The sequence below is a fragment of the Ambystoma mexicanum genome, chromosome 3q (assembly GCF_040938575.1).
Source record: "Ambystoma mexicanum isolate Mex_15411 chromosome 3q, UKY_AmexF1_1, whole genome shotgun sequence".
NCBI classification, from domain to species: Eukaryota; Metazoa; Chordata; class Amphibia; order Caudata; family Ambystomatidae; genus Ambystoma; species Ambystoma mexicanum.
This window is the reverse complement of record NC_090926.1, coordinates 67,570,147-67,588,105: the sequence shown is the minus strand read 5'-3', so window position 1 is coordinate 67,588,105 and position 17,959 is coordinate 67,570,147. Positions and strand designations below refer to the sequence as shown.

Here is a 17,959-nt window from a genome sequence, read left to right as displayed (position 1 = left end):
TAGCAACAATGCATGCGGTCTGTGGGCTACCTTTGCTTATAAGCCCTTTTTATTCTATTTGGTTTATTTAAAACCTTTACAAAAATCAGCTTAAACATTGATACATTAAATACATCAAGAGAGAAACTACAATAAATATCATAAGAGACAAAACATAACATTCTTTGTTACAGAGAGCACAATACATTTCTGTGTTAATACTCTAACGCGAGATAGAATTCTTTGAGATACCCTTTCTCTTTTGTTAGCTTTTGATTTCCCATACTAGGCACGTTTTTAGAATGCAGCAAGTTGAATATCTTTACCTATGAACAAACTCAAGCTTTTTTGTATTCATAACAGTTAAAAAACGAGTGAGGGAAATATTCAATGCATCATTTTCACCCACATGAGTCTTGACCATAAGAAGTTTCTGGAAAACTCAGTTTCACCAATAGTATCCGGTCTAAATGTTTTCAGCCTAATAGGGTCCAAATGGGGACATATGGTTAGCAAGTGTATCAGCGTTTCTGATTGAGAAGAGCTAGAATAAAAACGACAAGTCATACTTTGTACGTTCACCACTGATGCCGCCCAATGTTTCGTAAGTTCTCTGGTTAAAAAATGATTACATTTAAATCTCATGTAAAGTGCCTGTGCATTATTACAGGGGAAGCGCATCAGATAGGGGCACACATCTCTTTTCAGTGGAAAACAAGCATACTCCTTGTTAAAAAGCAGGTTCCAGGCTCTTTAACATTTCTTCAGGTAAGTTTATTCCAGCTTAATAGTTACAATCCACATTGAGGACATAGATAGTGGACAAACACCGGCTCCCATCACCCAGGGCCAGCCAGCTGTAACTGTCCTGAATAGAACACTCACTAAGAAGATTCTATCATCCACACACAAACATTCCACACGACATCACCAGCTACATCACCAGAGACAGGCACAATACAACACACCTCCCTCCTTTACAAAACCTAATCTGCACAAAACAAGTCACACACCACAACCAAAACTACCACCTTCCAAGAACAGACACACATGACACTCAACTGAAATCGGACACTTCCACAGCCAAACCCAACCAAAAAAACATCACACCCTGACAAACCGCAAACCAAATACCCTCGCAAAAATACTATCATCCATCTGCCTGTTCCTGCCACAAACAAGCAACTGGGCTCTCACCTCAGGACCTGGCCAACCCTAAAACTGGGCTACATCACCTACATTCCTAACCACCACAAAACTGCTTTGCCTCCTACCACCTGCCCCCACCTACAACAATGCGGGTGTCCAGGCTGCCACCCTGGAATCTCCAGCGGGCCTCTAGACTGCCACTCTAGAGAACTGAGACCTCAAAGTCTCCAAAAAAAACCAACCACAACCTCACTCCAACAAGGATTCACTGAGTGGAAACACACAACATCACTGATCACACAACACACCCATGGACTCAACACCTCACACGTTACCAGACCACGTTGTACAAGCCTTCCAAACACATTGGGAGCAGTGGCCACGCACTCCCAATGTCGACATCACTGACTGGTAAAATCACAACGGTATTATTCGAAAGAATGGCATCCTCAAACAAATTTGACTGTTGAACCCACAGACAAGACGAGATCTACAATAAATGTCACAAATAACATTTAAAACAATTTACTCATCATCTCAGAACACACCACACCCAATACCAACGGGTCATCACCAGGCGTCCCCAGCTACCCCTTTACCACCAGCTACCTACTGTCCACTATGATGAGAAGGATAAAACCCTAGGGGAGGCGCTACCTCCCTTACAGAACAACCACAAAGCTGTTCAACCTTTACCAGAAACAGACAACCTCTGTAAACCATGTCATTCCCCAAACATGAAACACGAAACAATTTTTCTTGTACTAAAAGAGTCGAGGCGCTACCTCACTCTAAAACAACCACATGGCAGGTAAGCCTTCACCGCCACATAAACTACGTAAATGACCAGACCAAAACCAGAGCAGAAAAACACTACCACTCAAAAACCATTCCGACCACTCAAAACCACACCGGCCATGCGAGGCGCATCGCACATCGCAAAATAGTCATCACTTACACCATACTGACATAGGAATATCCAAAAATAACATTAGCGCATATGCCATGCTCTTCGTGAATCCTGACGTTTGGCATGTTCTCACTGACACTGACCATCACTGCATAAATAATTGCATATTATCTACAATCATCAGCATCAGATTGACCAAATGTATACATTTAAAAGCATTGCATACCAATAGCACATGGTTTGCTGCACACAGAATAACAGCGATTGAATATTTTCAGGAACCTAAAAGTCCATAGCCGTTTGGAGGCTGTAAATAAAACCTAAAAGTCCATGTTGTTTTGATCACAACATACAGCCTGAAAATCCTCAAACAATTAATCTAACACATTTGCAGCAATATGTTCTACACTCATACTTTTACCAAAACACTCATGCACGACATTACTAGACCTGTGCATCATAACCATAACAACTTCTATAAAATGAAATCCATTTGCCACAGAGAGAGGCACTCCCAACCTGAAAATAAATGTTCCCATCTCAAGGTGACAAACCCAAAACATATGCAATAGTAACACCATCTCAAAGTCTATTTATCCCCAAAAAAAACTCACAATGGTAAGACTTCGATTTGTAACATCTCGAGCATTTCAATCACAAAAATGGTAAATTCAACATTTAACAACATAGCCATTACCTTCCATCACACTTCCGTATCTCACCAATGCAATTCAATGAACGGCCGTATCCATGTTGATAGCGACCCATCCAAAAATGTATTTCTTAAAACCAGATGTACAAAAATAACATTTGTCACACTAGAACATGGACCTTACGTTTTGGTAAGATCTTGAATACTTATACCTAGCAATGTTATACCATTTCCATAACACGTTATGGCGTCTAATCCTTACAGAGTTACAGCAAGGCTTCTTCTTCATAAGAGCGCCTCTAAGCTCTCTGTCAAATCGGATGCCCCACGGCCCTTCTCAGCTGGCCACTGCTTAACACCTCGCTAGCCGACACGTAGCAGCTCTTCCTTGGTGCGGCCGTCTCTGCCTTCCTCATGCAGAAGTGCAAAGCAGATCATTCCGCAATAAAGAACCCTCTTCGGGATGTTGACATGTGACGCCGTCACAGTACGTACCTTCCAAAAAGGTCAATTTCTCGAGCATCTGCTTAACACGCTCAGCTACTCCTCGAGATAACTTCCACCCCAGAACATTTTGTTCCGGAACACCGAAGAACGTTTACAGTTCGAAAGCTTCGCCGAGTCCCCAGTGTAGAATGACAACGTCATCACAATCAAACAGATCACTGAGGCCAGAAGAACTCCTCCGGTAATCCATAAGCCAACTGTCAAAAAACAGGCACTTCATTCCGTTCATTGTGGGTTTATAATCTTTGAACAGGGAAACTTTGTATTACAAACACACGTTTACACTTTTGACTCACACGGGGACCCTGCTTCCATAATAATGATGCACTGACAAGTCTCTCGCCCGTTTTAACTACTCTTTTGGGCATCCCCGGCACACGGGGTCTTTGCTCATTGCTGCGCTTTCCTTATGATACGATAATCGCAACCACCGAAGCCAGCATTCAGACGACTAAAACTGCTGCTGCATTTTAGAAGGGCTTTACTTCAATGAGTGTAATGTCATTTCTTCCTTAAATGCTCATGACCCGTGACTCCCAAATTCTTATGGAGTTCTCAATCTGTCCAAAATGGTCCCAGGGTCCAGCAACGTTTCTCCTTACAAGGCAAACACCTTTTTAGCCCCTGTGGAAAGGTAGCGCTCTACACCAACACAGAGAAAGGTCCAACTGCACAGGAGCTCTCACAACACATTGGCCCACATTGGCCTAGCTGATCCTCATGCCAAAGACCCTTCTTTCTTCTGACCCCAATGCCAAGCACAACCAATAACTTGCTAATACACTCTGGTATGGCTTAACTCCTGAGCCTTTCCCCCGGCCCTGGGTAAGCATGTCAGGGCTTCTCCCTGACGACCCCCTGGGCCCCTGGGTGATGGGACCTACAGTTTATGGGGGCGGTGCTGTCCTTCTCCAGCAGCTTGTCCTTCCTGCACCCCTCGCAGCAGGGTCCTCAGTCCTTCAGCTTGTGGCACGTAGGTTGGCAAAGACCGACTCTTCGCCATTGTTAAAAAGCAGGTTCCAGGCTCTTTAAGATTAACTTCATGTAAGTTTATTCCAGCTTAATAGTTACAATCCACATTGAGGACATAAAGGACATAGATAGTGGACAAACACCGGCTCCCATCACCCAGGGCCAGCCAGCTGTAACTGTCCTGAATAGAACACTCACTAAGAAGATTCTATCATCCACACACAAACATTCCACACGACATCACCAGCTACATCATCAGAGACAGGCACAATACAACATTCCTGATGCAGCCTATAAAGTCAATAGTGTTTGTCCAGTCACGTGTATATAACTTTTCTTTTACACTCTCTAGGCAACATATTAGTTCTTCACAGGCTCCTATATCAAACAACGATTGCATTCTTGACCCATATTTTAGTATAGATTTAGGTGCACCTTCTTTCAACATTCTATTCAAGTCCTAATATAAGGAGTTATGAGGCGGATTTAAAAGCTTGGAAGAGTTGAGTAATAACGGCCAGAGAAATATTGACGATAAGGATATGAGCCCCAATTTATGCCTAATTATTGCATTACGTAAGGAACTAGAAAACCCAAGAAGTTCGTTGCATAATCGTCCCTGAATGCTATTCAAGTAGTCACCCAAGTCAAGGAGGCGCATATCCAAACCGTAAAGCAAGATTGGTTCGACCTTGGGGACATAGTATTTGATTGCTGGTAATATAGAGAATTTGCAAAGCTTTCTGAAGAGGCATTTAATTTGGGACACCAGTGGTCGCAATTTGCTGACCAAAGACTCCTTCCACATATTGACGAAGAAGAATTACATAAATTATACCCAAGGTATCGCAGCTCCAGAACACGTTCAATGTGTTCTGAACCCAAGGTCCAAATCACAGTTTGCAGTCTCTTGGAGCCTGAGAAAACCACCATTTTGGATTTGCAAGCCGATAAAAATCAAATCATCAGCAAAAGCTAACCAATGGAGTCTCAGATTACATAGTCTAACAGGAGTTATTCTCAGACCTTTCCATATTTCATCCATGTCACACAGACAAAGATTGAACAAAGTGGAAGCCATATTGCACCCCTGTTTAACTCCAACAATGTGTCTGGATAGAATGAGTTAAGGATCCGCCCTGATTAATACGTATTGTATATGATGTCTCTTGATGTAATGTAGACACCAAATGAATCAAATTTACAGGGATGCTATATCTAAGCAATTCTTGCCATAGAATTGATCTGACACAGTCAAACGCCAAAGTCATGTCCAATGATGCCATGAATATTGGACCTGTTGAACTGTGTTTGACTGTCTCTAAAAGAGGAGCCAAAATGGTTGAATTAAGTGATGTTTCAATTTTTTTGCGAAATCCTCCTTGGAAGTGTGATAAAATAGCAGATTGTTGAATGATGCTCTCCAGATCTTCAAGAATTAGAATAGAAAAGACCTTTATTTTATTTTAATTGGTTATTTATAACACGCTTAATACCCAGAGGTTTCCAAGTGCAGACCCGGGGATCGAACCTGTGTTGCTCCGCATCATCTTGCTTCCAAGGCAAGTGCGTTGCCCCTGAGCTATTCTCCCGAGACATCAGGCATCACTGTGCGCTATTGGCCTATAATTAAATGCATCAAGAGGGTCGCCTTTTTTGAAAATGGGTACTATGAGCGACTGAGTCCATCTATTGGGAATATAATTAGACTGAAATATCTTGTCAAATTAAATTTTTAGGATAGAAGCCCATAAAACAGGATCTTTCTTTATGACACAGGCATGAATATTGTCTGTGCCCGCAGCTCTTGAGGGATTTAACTTGTTTATAGCCCATTCGATATCTAGTGTTTCCCAAGGACATGGACCTAGTGTAAAAGGTCCCTCACAAGGGTCACTGGTTTCATGAAATAGTGACGCCAGTTGATATTTGTTAGTAAAGTAATTGCCCCACACCTCCTCTGTATTAGAGGAGTCCGGGGTCACTTTAGTATCACAGATGGTTTGCCTAATTGAAAACCAAAATGATTTTGTATTGTGACTACAAACATTCTTAATCATAGCCTGGTTATCTCTTAGATGCATTCCAATGTTCATGGATTTGACTACATTTCTATTGGCCTCATTACGACCCTAGCGGACAGCCGTGCCTGTAATACAGGCACGGCTGCTGCTGGAGTAGTTTATTTTTCCAGCGCCCTGGAATGGGCAATTATTGGGGTATTACAACCCCGGCGGACCCGTTAATTGCCCATTCCAGGGTGCCGGAAATAAATTCTTCCCCATTCCCTTTGAGCACCATAGGGCTCAATGGGAATGGGGAAGCTGCATGCACCGGTGCATGCGGCATGCTGTGCTCGCGGGTGCAGCTCTGCCCTCCAGGCCCGGCCTGGCCGGCAGAAAGGCACCCGTGAGCACAACTCGTAGTTTGCCGGTCCAGTAACTACAGTACCAGCAAGCTTACTGGTACCATAGTTCCCAGACTGGCAAACTTGTAATAAGGTCCTATATGTGTTTGACATACATGCCTTTTACCTTCTAGGTATTGGACAACAGAGAGACTTTTAGTTTGTAGACTTCTAATTTTGCCATTTATAAGCCGTTTACACTGTGCAACTTCTTTATCGTAAGCATGACGCTGGAGTATGCTGTTTTCATACTTTAAAAGGCCAACACACGTCTTAAGGCATGTTAGTACAATTTCAGTATTTGTATCCGCTCTAAGAAGTGTGTGTTACTAATGTTCAAAACATCAGAGACTTGGAGAGTCTTCCTCACTAGGTACAGAAATGTGTTGTTACTTTTGTTGTTCCATCTGAGTGAAATACCAGGTCGTTCATCCTGCAGAAAAGCCTATGATGGGTTGATCTCAAAGACTGATGCTTTAATGTAGAGATTGAATTGTAGGATCATATGGTCTCCTTACCCTGGAATTCATATGGTAATTCTCCCGCATTTTGCTCCAATTGATGCAGATATAGAAATAGTCAGTCCTGGTCTTGGCAGTTCCTCTGCACCAAGTATACATCAATGTCTCCTTGTCTGCTTCTAATTGAGATATTCCCATTCCGAGAACAAGGTGTCCCATTCCTGCCCCCTACAATCATTTATAGAGATCAGATTTTGTGTTTCTGGGTAATTATTCAGTCTTAAACCCCCCCCCCCTAAACAATTGCAGTTAAAATCCCCTCCTATGATGCTCTGGTTATTAGAATGTGTAGCTACCCATTCTTCAAGTAATGAAGTTACTTTGGAGAGGAGATCTGCCAGCCTGAGTCTAGCTAGATTCCAGTATAAGTTAACAACTAGTAAAGTAAATGCCACTTCCTCCATGAATTGCAATTCAATAGCTAGTAAGTCGTCTGAAGAGTGAATTGGTTGCATTTTGATATTGATGCTTCTGTCAATGGCAATAGCTAGCCCCCCTGTGGGTCGACCTACTGGTCCTCTCTTGGCTGGACATGTGAATGTTTTGTAACCATTAAGCTGGAATCCCTATTGCACCACGGTCTCCTGAAGTAGCACAATCGTTGGTTTGATGGAAGGGGCTCGATTATAGAACCACGAGTTCATATTCTTTGAGCCACATACATTCCATGACATTATACTATCGACTTGATGCTAGCGTTGCAAAATCCCTTGCTGAATGGTCATAAAGGTTTTCATTAATAGCTCCACCCAAGACCAATCCTGAACGTTCCTGGCAAGGCTAGAGAGCTGAGCCACCAGCAAATCATTTATGCCTGCAGTATTGCCCTCCTGCAGCTGAACAGTGTTTGCATTTCCAGGATAATATATATGAAGCTCTATACATTTATTAGCCTCCTCTGTGGAACTCATTAGAAAGAGCTTGTACCCCAGAGTCAAAAGATCCGGACACTGTTCCCAGATGATCTTCGATATTATAATTGAATGGAACTCACAGATCATACGATTGTTGTTCCCATGTGGTAACTTAACCCATCAATGTCATCTGAGTTTAGAGATCCAAGTGCTGGAATTTCCTTAAAAACATATAGCATGCATGATCTGTTGATTCTGCTGGTACCATTGATTTTAAGGCCACTTTTCCAGCCCATGACTTTTGAAGAATAAGATTGTGTTTATATTGGTATAGGTTGTGTTATCGTGGGTTGATGTGGGAGAGAATCATTTTGACTGCAGTCCGGCTCTTGGGTATACGGGATATTAGCCTGAATCACCAGAGTGTTTGATGTCAATGAAGATTTAGAGATAATTTGAGTTGTGGGTTCCGCAGTAGGTGCGGATGCAGTGACCTCCCCATACGTTTTTTTGAACGTAGATGGAAAAAAATAGCATTTTACTTTGTTTGGTGCCTACGCCTCCATTAAGAAACTGAGCTAGCAGAGACATTGCCTCAACCTGCGAGACCTTTATTTTAACAGTTATAGGGACTGTGGCTGTGTTGGACTAGCATTTTGCAGAAGATGCAACCTGCTTCTCAGTTTGTATTAGTAGGGGTGGACCAATCGAAGCACCGGCAGACTCTCCCTAGTTATATCTTGTTTCTCATACCTTTGCTCATACTTACTGTTTAAATCAATAACCTCATCCTCCTGAGGCAGGTTACACACGTTCTTAATTGAAGAATTATGACACACAAATTTCATAACTTGCATATTTTTTCGTCAATTATTATTATTCTTGTTGGCCTCTCTTTTAGCTCTATTCTCTTTACACTTTATCTCCGAGAATTGATTACCATAAAGGCAGGTGATCACTGGAACTCAGGCTGGAGTGAGGGACTCTCGCATCCCCTTTGTTCAACAGTGCTTTGTGATAGCTCAATGATATCTGTCAATGGTGTAGGACTGTTAGGAGTGAGAGCTTCCTGACCCTCGGATTCCTGTTCCAAGACAGGCTCCATTGGCACTGACTTCAGACCACCACTCATAACTTGCTGAAGAGTCTTGACATTTTCTTCTATACTGGCAAGCTTAGCCACATTAATGTTAACGGTATTTCCCAAATTGTTCGAACATAATTGTTCGAATGCCAAGGGTCCGAATTGACCTTTGCACAATTGACATATATATATATATATATATATACACACACACACATAATGGGGGGTTGCGGAGGGGTTTCCCCCCCGCATATATGTAACAATTCACCTTCACAATTCAGTCAATTGTGCAAAGGTCAATTGTAGTTCAAACAATTTGTATACAACCATGATAACAATATCCCATGAATAATTACCATTTTCCTGTATAGTGTCATCTGATATTTGACCACATATAGATGTATAATGTAGTTTTACCCATGTAGAGGGTCAACCCTCATTTTTGTTCTACGCTTGGTTTCAAGTGAGGGAGAGGCCTGTGAGAGAAAAACAGGACTAAAAAGTTCTTTGGGACGCCACATCTCAGTCTGACTTGCCATTGAGATTCCTCGCACATCCTTCTTTGCATTAGCTTGAGAATTATTTGTTTGAATTCCACAAACCAGAATGAATCCCTCTTGGCAATGATCTCTGATCGAGAGGATTTAACCTCTCGTATTTCGTATTGTGCAACATCATGGCCCGTATCCAGTAAATTCAGAATTCGGGTTAATACCAGAAAGGAGCAGGTGTTAGGAGAAGTAGAATCTCGAGGTGTGCTATTTTTAGCCAGAGGTGTAGACATAAGGGTTCTCCTAACAGAACCAGAGTTTAGATCACTTAATTGTGGAGATCTCTGAAATTCATTCGAGCCACGATAACAAATAGGGCTTTCCTTTTGCATCAATAAAGGAGATTTGTTTTAGTGAACTATGCAAGAGATGTTATAAGGACAATATATTAGCTATATCTTTGAGGGTATCTCCTCTGGATTAACCAATAGGGCACTAAATTATATAGGCACACTTCATCAACGGCGTGAGGTAGCATTGCGTGTGGCATCGGTGGTCCCAAGGACAATCTCACAAGCTTTCCTAACTCAGCTGACACGACAGGTGCAAGCATTGAAACATCAGACACATATGGGCCTAATTCACAAACGTTTTATAATGGCGCATTCCCATAGGAAAACGCTCTGTGAATCAGGCCCATAATTGTTTTCCACACAATTCAATAAATCTTCAGGTTCGACATGTGTTAAGGAGCAGGAGGTACCCCCAGCTTGTACTGGGGAATTGATGTTTTGAGCCTCCAAGTCCTTTTGTATAGCAGGTAACACGGCCCAGTCAGTCGAAGATTCATGATGAATTTCCACCTGAACAAGACCGTGTAAATCATTGTCGCGCTTAGATTTGATATTATCAACATTCAGTAATGTTGAACCCATTTCAATTCGAATCAGCTCATCATCATGACACTGGAGCTTCTCAGATTTATTAGAACTTGTTGTGGATTCAAATGAAAGGCTGGGCATACCATGTGGATTATGAGTCATTACAGGTGAGGGCGAGGGTTGCTCTATGAAGCACGTGCCGCTTCTCAATCCGACAACCATGAGGCATGCAAGTACCTCCTAGAGATTTATATTAGACAGCTAGAAAACTAAGGAAATTGAGAATACCTTGAATCAATATCAGCATATAAATTGCAAGGAAGTACCCAAGCAATACAGTTTCTTCACACCCGGATAAGCCCTCAAGCATATATGATGGTGGTTTATATTTTGACCGCAACCTATGTTAAAGCTCAAAGGATCTACGTCCAACAGTCACCTCTACCAAAAGGTGCACTTCAGTACCCCATCTAACCCAACTACAATTATATAAAAATCTCAGCGCCTCTTAGCAAACCCTAAATTAGCCGCACACAAACGTTTTTGCTAACGATGATGAAATATGCTAATTGAGTTTACTTTCTTATTAAAAAAGTGCATTGTGCTCACAAATAATAGTTATGCAAAAATGTAAGGGAATTGAAAAATAAAAAAGAAAAACGAAGCAAGGACATTCATGCCGCAGGAGCACTATGGAAAATAGTGATTAAGGCCAGCTAGGTATAAAGTGCAACTCCACATTAAAAAGGAGAAGCATGTGATATGGCAGGCTATGAGTATATCTTCGCTATAGCCGCACCCACGTAAGAAAATTAAAAAGGTAGAGCAACAATACTACCAGTGTTCCTTAGATGAAGTATAAAAGTCCTGGTTTAAAAACGATATTGTCCAAATTGTACACGTTCCTCATTCAAGGCGCTATCGCGCTCGTGACTGCAATGGAGGAAAAAAGTATTTCTCCAAAGCTCGCAATGATTTGATCGAGAAATACCATCAATGTGGCATATAATGGTGCAAGTGTCAATCCAACTTAAGCTTCACGGGCTATGGATCTTTTTGAATCCACACTCCCGCACACACTCCTGAGAAGCTCCAATGGCTTAACTTTCCAGTGAGGCCACAGGAGAAAAGTCCATTACTTGCAGATATGATTGCAGTTTGCTCGTAATGCCTTACGTCTTGGTTGCAACTGTAAGAGTTTCAAATTGGCATGAATCCGTTGATAAAAACGGTCATTCAATCCCTGAGCAGAATCAAGCTCTTACTTGTGACTGGGGCTAAGACGAGTCACACAGAGATTTGCTGTTTCTAGTGGAACGCTCCGTAGATTACTAAATAGTACACATGCTGTTTGCGCACTGTAGCTGGAATTAGTTGAGCAGGGCTGGACTCCTCACCAGACTCGCCCTGACTGCCTCTCTATTCCTCTCCGCGCCATGGTCTCATGGGGTTTTTCAGTCAATGCTTCACCTCCAAAGAATAGCACAGTAGAAAGACTCGAATCAGAGAGTGTTGCCATGACTGCCTTTCTATTCCTCTCTGCTCCCCGGTCTCAGAGGTTTTTTTCAATCAATGCTCTGCCTCCAAAGAACAGCACAGTAGAAAGACTCGGATCAGAGAGTGTTGCCACGACTGCCTCTCTATTCCTCTCCCATATATCAGCCATTTTTGGCATTCCCCACATAGAGAGGGTTGGCATCCTGGAACAACACGCATTGGTGTTTTGAGCCTTTAACAAGGAAGCATGTTTTAGGGCATTTTGCTAGAGTAGGCATGAGTGCAGCAGGTGCACAGTATGGCACTCAGTGTTTTGCGGCAGTTGGAAGAGGGGATGCAAGTTTGCTGGCTACAGGGAGAGGGTGGTAGGGTAGTGGTGCTGAAAAGCTCATACACTAGTTATGTTGGAGAGAATCTAGGACTGACTGCACTATTATCCCAATAGAGGGAATGCTAAGCTGTTAGAAGAGGGGTTGGGGATGGTTTTAGCTCAGAGTATAGTGGATCGAGGGTAAGAACGTGGATGGAGAATTTGCGGTCTGCTTGGGAACTACCAGCAATGGTGGAGAAGATGAGGAAGGAGTTGGAGGAAGCCAGGACCTTCCAGGAAGCAGTTGATGCATCATCTACTTATATCCCTGCTGGTGGTGGTTCCCAAAAAAGAGAAAGGGGAGTTCCAGTTGATTCACTACCTGTCTCAGCCAGTGGGGCAGTAAGTAAATGATTACATTGAGAAGGAAGATTTTGCAGTATCCTATTTGTGGGTGGACTAGGCTTTAGCGAGGGTGCAAGGGTGTGGGCAGGGCACGTTGATGGCTAAGTCTGATATTAAGTAAGCATTGCAACTCCTGCCGGTACACTGACAAGAGTTTTGCTACTGAGAATGCTGTTGGGTCGTTCCATTTTTGTGGACAATGGGTATTCAGTTTCATATGCGCTGTTTGAGTAGTCCAACATATTTTTGCAGTGGTGCGTCTGCCGGAAAATGGGGTTAGAGCAGGCCCTGTGCTATTTGTATGATTTCCTATCAGTTAGGAGAAAGAGGTTTCCTAGGGAGTGTAAGGAACTGCTGTCAGGGTTTGTGGAATTGGAGCATGCCCCTGGTGGAATCCTTGCCCGCAAGCATGTAGCATTCTGAAATTGCCAGAATTATACATCTCGATAAGGTCTGCTTTGTCACAGCCTGACTCAGTTTGTGACCTGTATAGCCTATAAAAAGCTGATCATCTATGCGAAGTTTGGATAATCTAGATATGTAGAAGTTTAGAGCTCTACATGGATCCAATCTCTGTATTCTGTCCTTCTCCTTGCCATTATGAGGTGGAGGATAGAAAGTGGGCAAATCAATGTTCCGTCCTACATGAAAATTCGAAAGGATTTTAGGTAAAAATGAAGGCTTAACGCTCAGAACAGCCTTATCCTTGTGTAAAATTGTAAAGGGTGGCTTGGATGATAGTGCCTGCAATTCACTCACTCTACGGGCTGAAGTTAATGCAACCAAGAGAATGGTTTTAAATGTTAGCATCCTTAATGGACATGAATGTAGAGGTTCAAAAGGTGCACACATAAGACATTTTTATACCAGATTAAGGTCCCAAATTGGAACCTGGAAAGGGGATGGGGAGGAACACATTGGTGAGTCTCTTTAGAAATTGTGTCACCAAGCGAGTCCTTTTAGAAATTGTGTCACCAGTGGGATCTTGAAATATGAAGATTCCTCTGACGAGCGCTTAAATAGGGATAGCACCGGAAAATAGTCCTTAATCGTTCCAACCTGGAGCCCCAGTTTGGCTAGGTATAGCAGAAAAGTTAACACTTCTGGTGTCTTACATAGTAAAGGGTCTACATTCTTGTCCTTGCACCAGCTGCATAATTTGTTCCAAAGGCAGCGGTACAAGGACTTTGATGCTGGCCATCTGTCCGAAAGCGAAATCTCCATTACATCATCCGGGGTCGTCCCAATGCTTGTATCTCAGCCTCTCAGAAACCATGCGTGAACGCTGAGTGTTTTGACCTCTGGATGGAGAACCCGACCCTCCTCTCGCGAGAGAAGGTACTCTCATAGTGGAAGACGTATTGGAGGGCAGATGGATATGTCCAGAAGGTCCGGGTACCACGTCCACCTGGCCCAATCCGGGGCAATTAGGATCATGTGTTTCCAGAACTTTCTCAAGCTCCTGATCATGCGAGGAATTACGAGGACTGGAGGAAATGCGTATAGGAGTGGAAATCCCCAGTCTACCACAAACGCATCTCCTAGAGCTCCTCTTGGAGAAAATTCCCTGGAGAAGTATAGTTTGCAGTTCTGGTTGACACTGGTCATGAACAGATCCACTTGCAGGGGTGCCCCAAAGGCTGAAGATCTCCTGAAGGACTCCCTGAGCTAGCTCCCAGGAGATTCAGAACTTGATCAGAAGAATGCGCCCTGATCAGCCAATCGTCCAGATAGGGGTATAAGTGAATCCCCCCTCTCCTGTGACTCGCTGCGATCACCGCCATTAGCTTGGTGAAAATAATCGGGCGGAGGTCAGCCCAAAAGGCAGAACTCGAAACTGATAATGAGAACTGCCAACGGTGAACCTCAGGTACTTTCTGTGCTTGAGATGGATTGGCACATGAAAGTAAGCATCCTGAAGGTCCAATGACACCCTCCAGTCCTGAAGTTCGAGGGCCTGAAGGATCTGAGAAAGTGTGACCATCTTGAATTTGTCCAATTATCGATGGGACTCAATCCTCCGTCTTTCTTGGGCATTAGGAAATATGGAAAGTACCATCCCTTGTTCTGCTCTGCTCTTAGGCAGTGGTTCTATAGCGCCTTTCTCTAGCAGGGTCAACACTTCCTGCACAAGGAGCGGATCTGCAACCCTCAAAGAGTGGCTCCCCGATGGATGGTTCTGAGGTCTATGAATGATGGGGAGGCAGTAACCTTGGATTATGGTTTCCAATGCCCAAGCATCCAGAGTAATGTCTTGCCATTCTTTCAGATGCTGAGACAGTCTGCCTCCCACTGGTGTTTTGTGACTCAAGACCTCAGATGTTTTGAAGCGGCTGATGCAGTGATGGTTGTTAAGGATGCCCTTGCTTGATCGGGCTTTGCACCTCTACCTCGTCCACCATGAGGGAATTTTCTTTGGCCTCTTTGACCAGCCATTCCTCTCTCTCTTCCAACTGAGGAGTAGTAGCGAAAAGATCTACCCCTCCATGGCTGTCCACTGAGGCGAAAGGACTAAGCCTGCCTAATAGCAACACCCGAGGATTTGGCTGCCACCTTCGAGGTCTGCAACTTCTCAAGGCTTTCGTCAGCCTTATTGGCAAAAAGTTGAGACCCATCAAAAGGCATTTTAGGTAGTCTGGACTGCACATCCGGCAAAATTCCCGACTTCCTCAACCACGCAAATCTGCATATTACAGTGCTAGTTGCCATGGCTCTGCTGATGCGGTCAGCAGAATCCAGACCCAATTGAAGCGATTCGCACATGGCTTCTTTGCTGTCTCTAACAATAGGCAAGAAACCTGTCTCTTTCCTCCCCCTCGGGAATGTGCTCTGCCACCATGGAAATACAGTCCTATAGAGTGAATGAGAATTTTGCTACGGCACATGTACAGTTGGCTGATTTAAGAGCCATGCTCCCTGCAGAAATGACCGTCCTTGCCCATGCATCTACTTTCTTGTCATCCCTATCTGGAGGAATAGTTGGATAGGCTGCCTGCTTTGAAGTTGCGGTAGCTGCCTGTACAACCGACTCGCTGGAGTGGGGTGTTTTGATAAGTAGTTGGGGTCACTACTAGATCGGCAGTATTTTTGTCAGGTTTTTGTTTACTGCTGGATTAGACTCTGGCGTTTCCCAATTTGCTGCCATCCTTTTTTGGCGAGCGATGTGAAACGGTAAAATGGGATCCATTTGCAGACCCTTATCAAGGATGTCCATTAGATCATCTTGCTCATAGGCGAGGGTAGGCCAACTCCACGCCAAGTAGTCCACAACTTTAGACAATAATTTTCTTTATGGTGCATCTGCACCAGCTTCAGGTCTTCCAAATTCTAGCTCTGGTGAGGTGTCTACCCCACTGGTTGTTTGCAAATTGTTATAAAGATCTTGTAATCTAGACTCCTCAGAAATAAAACTCTCAGGCACCTTTGGTGTACCATATTGAAGGCAAAATGCTGCATCCTTATCTGATGGCTCATTTTCCTCATAAATTGAGGTGAGATATTTGAAGAAATCTTTCCTTGGTAAAGGAGTATATGTTTTGTCTGGAATAGGCATTGAAGGTTTAAGAAATTGTGAACTCGACGCTCGAGGAGTTGTAGCAACCTTTACCAAAATCTTTTTCAACTTCGATGGCGTCACTGGTTTAGATGGCACGGCTGGCGTTAAGGCGCGGCTGGCGTCGATGGCGCAGCTGGTGTTGATGGTACCTCCGGTGTTGAGGGGCTTGCATCGATGGTGTTGACAATCTCGATTTCGACTTATGCTTCAACCTACGATTGGTAAGACCTCTGGTTAAAGATGGGTCTGCAATATAGGAGATACGGATTCAATACCAGATTGTCTATGTTTTCCCTCCTCCCTTGGCCTCAACTCCTTCCGCCCCCTTGGGCCTTCCCCTCACCTTAATATTGTGAAAGGTGGATTCTCTGTCCTGCTCCTCGTGGCAGGGGCGCGTAGATGTGGGGGGCGAGCAGCAACCAAGTTACTTCACTGGTGCAAGCCCCCCTGTGTGAATCCAGGCATGCTGCGACTCTATAGGTTTGCTGCTTTCCAGTCTTTATATGCAGTTCTTATGTTCCTCTTAGTTTGAATAATAATGTCTTGCTTCTTTCCTTTTAGGTATGGAAAGGTATTTTGGTGTTGTCATGCAGTTTGAAGATAAGCATGGGCCGTTAGGCGAAAGCGCAGTGTGTGCAATGCTGTCTGGTGAGTAATGCGCGATGCGCAGTGCTGTTTTGCCTTTTATATTGCTAACCTGTGTCTTTTCTCTCCTTGCAGGTTGCGATGTTCCTCACCAAGCGCCGTAATGTACCAGCAATGATACTGACCAGGAGATGACTACCCAGGTAAGAATTGTGTGGCTTTCTTCATTCGGGAGGAAGCATGAGTAAACACTTACTAATGCTGTCTTTCTTTCTCCTCTTTCCAGGTTATGGTATTCCAGGATGCATGCGGTGCCGGATGATGGAGTTTGTACCTTCAGGTGAGTGGAACTGAAGTCAGCGACTGATTGAAGACAGGATACTGTTCCAGGTAAGTTTCTTAGTGTTCTCTCTTTCTCTGCAGGTCCGTGGTTTCAGGTAAGCTGTCATCAAAGAACTGGACACAGTGAGCGTTACGCTGCCCACAGCAGAATAACGCAAAGCATGTTCTGCTGTTTGGTGTGGTTTAAATAGTCTAAAGGTAAAGTAGTCCAGGTAAAATAGTCCCAGGCCTGGCACACCCAAAGTAGTCCAGGTAAAGTAACCAGGCCTGCCACACACAAAAGACTAGACCGCATCGCTCAGTTCCTTGTAACTGAGCTATTAGTGTGCCTCCATATTGGCTCAACCCCCCCACAAGTTAAATAGTCCCAAGTAAATAGTCCCATTCTAATGTTGGTCTTCATGATGGTTATGAGCCTGGTGGCAAAGGCGCCAGGACTGACTCCAAGAGAGTCTTGGATACGTTTTAAAGCCTTTGACCTGGCCCTAACTGGAAGCCTGATTTGCCAGTGAGGGCCAGGGGCAAGGGTCATGACAGCACTCCTCCCCCAAGGCCCCCCTCACAGTGGCACTTCTGCCTGGTCCTGGTTTGGCTGGGTAATTCTACTGGAACTTTTTAATAAAGCGAGGAGCATGGATGTATTCACTAGGTTCCCATGATCTGTCTTGATGGCCGTATCCCTTCCAATCAACTAAGTAGTATAGTTTGGATCTGGTGTATTTTCAGTCTAGGATATCCTTTACTTTAAACTCTGGTTCTCCATCAACTAATACTGGTTTTGGTGGTGTTGTAACTCAAGTACCGGGTTGTACCGGTTTCAGGAGTGATACGTGAAACACACGATGAATCTGCATAGT

At 43.8% G+C, this 17,959-nt stretch overlaps 1 protein-coding gene across 1 annotated transcript in view; it reads right to left on the bottom strand.

Moving 5' to 3' along the window:
- LOC138582135 (zinc finger protein 282-like) overlaps positions 1–17,959 on the bottom strand; it is a 176,157-nt gene that overhangs the window by 134,882 nt on the left and 23,316 nt on the right. The window lies entirely within an intron of this gene.